Genomic DNA, 6343 nt, shown 5'->3' with positions numbered 1-6343 from the left:
ACACCTCTAAACAAAGAGTGACCAAACTTTGTGGTGCCAAAAACTGGAGTGGCAGCATGCTAATAGTTCATGGACTACACCTGATTTGCTTTAAAGATGCCCGATTCTTGCAGCCCCTTTACACTTGACTTTTTGGCTTTCGCCCAAAATTTTGTTGGCTTTAATCCAGCCTGTAGTTAAAAAAATGCTGGGATTCCTTCTCATCACAATACAGGTTCTCATTGCCCTTTGGGCTGCAATACAGGATGCTATAGATCATGCTTGACCTTTCGGTGGCATTGGGAATCAAATTTAACCCTGGAACCACTTTTCATCAATCTGGAGTATATGACCCATAGGATTCGCTTCACAGCCCTTGGACTGCATTTGGACCTTGGGCTGCACTTAACAAACATCACCTGAATCCATTATAACCCCACAAACCCTCCTGCCCCCACGGGTCACATTTCAATCCTTGCACTCTGAATCCCGGCTCTGGAGGGTCTCTTTAATGAATGCTTATTGGTTTAAAAAAAAAAAAGATACTTCCGAATTAAGCTGTATCCATTTTATTCTCAACAGAGATTTTGCGTGCAGACCCAACCTTCAAGCAACAGTTTACAAACCCTGTTTCATTCAAGTGAAATTCTCCCCCAAGAAACACGCTGCACTAAGGTATCTGCCAGCGGAAACCTCTGGCCTGTAGGAGAGGATGGCACCTATGAGGGGTGAAAAAGGGGGTGTGCGCATGGGGGGAGAGGTGAGAATCAGCCCTTGCTGGCTGGATTTAAATAGCCTCTACCAAAATACTGCAGTTAAATTGGCTAAAATATTAGCCAACAGTTTACATTTTGTAATGAACTTATTTATTTATTTTTAAGGGTTTTTATGTATGTTGAGGGGGAAAGCTTTAATGTCTTGTTTCTGGGGGAAATACAAATATGTATTTTTATTTTTTTGGGGGGGGAGGGGGGAATAGACATACCTATACATAGAATTACCACAGAAATCAATATTGTTAATCCAGCAATGCTGGTTTCATGAATGCGGTGTAATTAATTAATTAATGATATTAATTGTGGCAGAGAGGAAAAGTAGTGCACTCTCTCTCTCTCTATATATATATTTTAGAGAGAGGAAATTACCACAGAAACCGAAATACTTTATTCCAGTAGTAAGCAGTTGAAGGTCGGTTTTGGTTTTTCTCCCCAGCTGTTTTGTTATTATTTTAAGTGCGTATTTTGAACCGCCTCAGGCTTCCCGCCTTTTTTTGGCCGCCTCCGGTTGGGAGGGAGTCTCCCAGGCGGCGCCCCCCCCCCGGGCACGCCCCCTCATGAATAATTAACAAGGCGCCACAGCTGCCTGTATGACCACGACCCTCAGAACAGCTCCCGGTTGCTAATTGTTTAGCTGGGCGCCCGATAAGCCCCGCCCCCTTATGAATACACAATGAAGCAACTCCCATATGAGGCAAAGCCACGCCCCCTCGTGAATATAGAACGAGCCTAACCCCCATATTAGACATCTCCGTGCCGTTCCTTCCCCTCCGTTTCAAAAAGAGGTTCCCGCCCGGTGGGGGCTGGATCCCTTCATGGCGGGGGCGGGGGTCCCTGAGCCTCCGCCATATTGGTTGCGGCTTTGTGCCACGCGGGTGTGTGGAGCTGGGTGGCAACGCCTTGTCAGCGGGTGCACAGTTACCATGGCTGCACTGGGTGCCATGGGAACGGGAGGCGACACCAACCCAGGGTTGCTTGTGCCCCATGTCCGAAACCGGCCTTATGCTGAGGGTTGCCACGGCAGTACCAGGTCAAAGGGTGTGCTGTTGCTGTGGGATTGCGGGGTGTCATAGTATCACAGGTGTGAGTTATCCAGGCATGAAGTTGCCATGATACCGCAGGGAAGGCCTGATTGTCACCAACGTGGGATTGCCTGGGTACCACAAAGCAACACCATCTCGTGAGTGCTAGGTCACTGGCACTTCAAGGCATCCCTGTGTGATGGCTGTCAAGCCTGCTGTCACAGCTGTCTTGCTGTGTGGGCAGGTGCTTGGCCACCTTTCCTGAGTGTGAGGTAGTCCTAGAACAGCACTAGTACTATTACGCAAAGTCCATAGCCCACCACATCCAGTTATGCTAGAGAGCACCCTGAGGACCTGCAAAGAAGCTATGCGATGGCACAAAGTAATGGCTTGCAAAAAAAAATTAAAAAAAATTTTAAAAGGTCATTGTGTAAGATTCTTGCACTATGACACCAAAGGTTAATGTTGTGATACAGGCTGCTGAAGTCTTAACACAAACTGAATTCTGCAATTTGAAGATAATACTGTCATGCAAAGATGTGTCATGGCAAACTCATCGTGTGGCAACACAAAATCTCACGGTCTTGGAAGTGATGTTATGGTGTTGCAAGACAATGATACTGCGCACCACCACCCCTCAGTATTGAGAATGGTGGTTGTACCACATGTTGCCACTTAATGCACTATAAAATGAAGTCAAATATTGTTCTGTGACCCTAGGAAAAGGCAGGTGGCCACTTTTAATATAAGGAGTAAATTGTATGTTCTCATTAGAAATTTAACCTTGCTTCCAATAAGGTTCTCAAAGTAACTCCCAACTCATTTTCATTGGTCAGGATAACACGGTATAGGCTACACGCCTCTTTATGCTCTTGAAAAAATCTCCATCAGATGGCAGTAGAGAGCTGCAATAGATTGAATAGGCTTTTCCTCACCTTTTTTAAACCACATTTTTTCTGGGACTTTTTAAAGGCCAAAACTTTTGATTTTTTATAAACACTCCTAGAAATTAAAAAATAAAAAATAAAACAAAACTCAAACCCAAACATAGTACCAACCGATAGCTGCCTAATCCAGATTATAATGGGAACCTACAGAGAAAGGAAGTGCTGTCCTGATTCACCTGTGTGGCTTTAGCAGTTTTGCTCCATATGTACATTGGATAGCATGAAAAAAACAGCTTGTTGTGCCTTATATTTCACTGCATACTCTGCCCAGAGGGTTGAGTCAGCTCTGCCAACAAACGTCTTAACTACACATCTTATATTTGAGGGCTAGAATATGCAGAGTCTTGGGGACATACGATGTGAACTTCAAATCATCTTCTGAAAATAAATTTAGCTAATATATTTAAATTGCTGTGTGTTGACAGTGCAGGCATGGCTTCCCCTTGTGAAGCGATGAAGATTAATGCCAGAGAGGAACCAAATTAAGGTAAAGATTGAGAGGATTCAGGGAATTACACAACTTAACCTTTCCTATTTGCTGTGTTCAGAAATCTCATTTGGTCTTCTGCTGTCACTGCATTTCCAGTTTCCTCCTGGTTAATAGCCTAACAATTTATACTCTTACATACTGCATGGGTCTATCACCAAGAATTAAGCTGCCATTGCTGGTGTCCTAAGCAAATATCACCTGCCTTTTGCCTCCATAAATTTGCTCAAACGTTTTAATTGCATGCACCCTTATATGCCGCTCCCTGTCCTCGACCAATATATATTGTTGCTTGCCTTGTTGAGTTTGGCACCAGAGACAGGTGGATTCCAGGCATGGAGGAACTGATCCTTATGTGTGTGGGCATTTACACAAGCCCACCCCCACCTCAAACCAAACCCACAGAAGTCTTAAAATCCAAGCTAATGTGTGCAGACTGCTTTGTGAGTATTGGATACAAGTTGCCAGGGAAAAAGTTAATTTTTTAGATTATTATGATAATTAATGGTGCAGTATGAGGCCTTTTAAATAATTAAAAATGCTAAATATGTGCTGATTATCTGAGTTTGCTATTACAACTCAAGCCAATATATGTTATGCAAATTTATCTTGCCCTGTCTATACTGTCTATTTTACCTGTGCAAGGTATCTCAGAATTATAGTAGTTAAAATGCCACTCGTGTGTCTAATGCAGTGCTCCCACCTTGCTACTCCTTGTGAAGCTAGATCACTGGGAAATTGAGGTGAAAAGGCTGTTTGAGATAGGGGGAGAAAGATTTTGAAATACATTTAGGTAGATAAGCATGCAGATAGGTGCCCTGTGGGATTTTTGAGCGTTGTTAAGGAGGGTGGGGTTCTAATAGCCTTCTGGAAAGGCAAGGGAGCTGGAAATGAATTTAAACCACATTTAAGCATACTGTTAAATTCAGCTGTACGGACAGAAGTAGGCAGGGCCTCCATCTTTAGCGCAATTAATAGACCACAGTTCTTAGAAACTACAAATTTCTATATATTTTTACTATTCATCGAGAACAGAAACTATATTCAGAATAAATCACATGCACCTGCATTCACCCGGTCACCCAATGTATCAAGGATGGCACAAGAGTAAAGAAAGTGAGTCATCTATGAAACAGGGTGATGAACTAGAGTAGCCACAGGAGTCCTTGCTAAACCCAAGTGATTTTAGGGTCAGTGAAGCTGATGTGCACGCAATTTGTCTGAGTGGCATGGATAAGTTTTATAAGCAGTAGGATTTATTTTTTGTTCAGGGAATGAGTAGGCATGGCCACATATTTCAATACCCTTCATCCCATATTTAACTTGCCCCTGCTCCTAAGATGAATATTAATGAGATTATTTTCCATAAAGGGCTATATCTTAGTATTGCCAGCCCCAAACATTCAAAATCATAAGTCACAAGATTGTCTTAAAGCACACGTTTTTTAAAATTAAAAAAAATGCTTCCTTTTAATTTGCCTTTTTAAGGGACTTTCAGTTTTGTTTTCATATTTTTTCCATGACCATGCAGGCTAGAAACTTAACAAACAGAAAGCAATTTAGTAAAAGACAGCTGGAAAGCTGAAATTCTGTTGTTGTCTCTCGATGCTAGGAGCTACGGCTTTAAGGGAACCCCAAATGTCTCACGACAGAATCACAAGAGTCTCTGCAGCACTAGTACCTTTCTGTGACAGTTGCTACAGCGTAAGCCCTATGAGAACAGAAATAAATAACAACAGTCAACCACAGAAGAGAGAATACATTGTGCATACAATTGATGATGCTCCCCAAACAGGCTTAGAGAGGCAGTAAAGGTTCTTCTGTGCTTATTTTCTGTTTAAATCAAAATTCTCCTTCATTTGCCGCTCACTTGTTTCCTCCTGAGGTTTCAGTGGAACTCTGAGATGCTATTAGGCTGTTCAGATGCAGCCTTTATGCACCCTGAATAGACTACCTTAAAGCTTGTTATGGAAGATGAAAATGTACAATTAGCAGTAGATTGTTGATTCATCATCCAGCTTTTCTACCATTGCGTTATGTTATGGAGCAAATTAAGGTGATGTTTTGTTGCATCCTGTCACATTAATGAGATTTCAGGAACAAATTGTCTTGTTCTAGTTGGTTTGAGTTTTTATATAGGCAGTGACGGCAATGCACAGGAGGTCCGAGGTATGGTACAGAGCAAAGACAAAGGAGCTGCTCACAAAACCAAGGTCCTGACCTCACCCACACAGACAGCATGAGCCTAGCTCTGATATGGTGCTAGAGGGATCTGAATCCTGTTATATATTATATTAGCAAATATTCCAAAGTGTGATTTCTCTGTTTTTCTGCCACACTAGAAGAAGTGAAATGTGAAGCAAATATGGGAGCAGAAAAAGAGATAACTGAAAATTAAATGCCAAAAAGTAAATAGAAGGAAAGGATTAATATTAATCCCTTTTTTGAGAACTCAGTTGGTCTTAAAATGCAGGGCTCATATTGACTTCCTTGACTGATTAACTCTTGCTGTTCTGATCCTGAACTCAGTTCTGTTGTACTGCATTAATCCATTTGTTGCTGTCCTCACTGCAGCAACAGGACAAAGTTTAATTGACCGGAAGTGCCATGAAACCTTAAAGCTTCAGAAGGACCTAAAAAGAATATTCACCAGCACTGACACTTAATGGGGTGCCTTCATTTCCATCACTCCTTTCAACACCTGAGTACAGGAGGAACCTAATCCAAATGAGAATAAAAATCAAATTAATGATAGGATTTGCCAGTTTCTCTCTGCCTCCTCCACCTCATTTGGGAAAATGATCAAAGTTAAGACATATGAATGAGACTGTGGTCCTTCTACATCTTTCATTCCCAGGATCTCAAAACATTTTGGACACATTAAATCACTGAACCACATAACACTCCCTAGGAAGTAGGAAAGCTATGCAAGATGAAGCAGAAAGAGGCTAAGTGACTTCCTCAAAGTTGCTCAGTGGATAAGAGACAAAGCTGGGGACAGAATTCAGGAGTCTTGACTGTCAGCCCCTACCTCTGAATATGACATTAGGCATTTAATTGGAGGAAGTATGACACTGAAAGAGAGAACTGGGGAAGTGTGTGTGTGTGTGTGTGTGTGTGTGTGTGTGTGTG

The sequence above is a fragment of the Gavialis gangeticus genome, unplaced genomic scaffold (genome assembly GCF_001723915.1).
Source record: "Gavialis gangeticus isolate Ggan-Ray unplaced genomic scaffold, GavGan_comp1, whole genome shotgun sequence".
NCBI lineage: Eukaryota > Metazoa > Chordata > Crocodylia > Gavialidae > Gavialis > Gavialis gangeticus.
Note: the sequence above shows the minus strand (reverse complement) of the source record.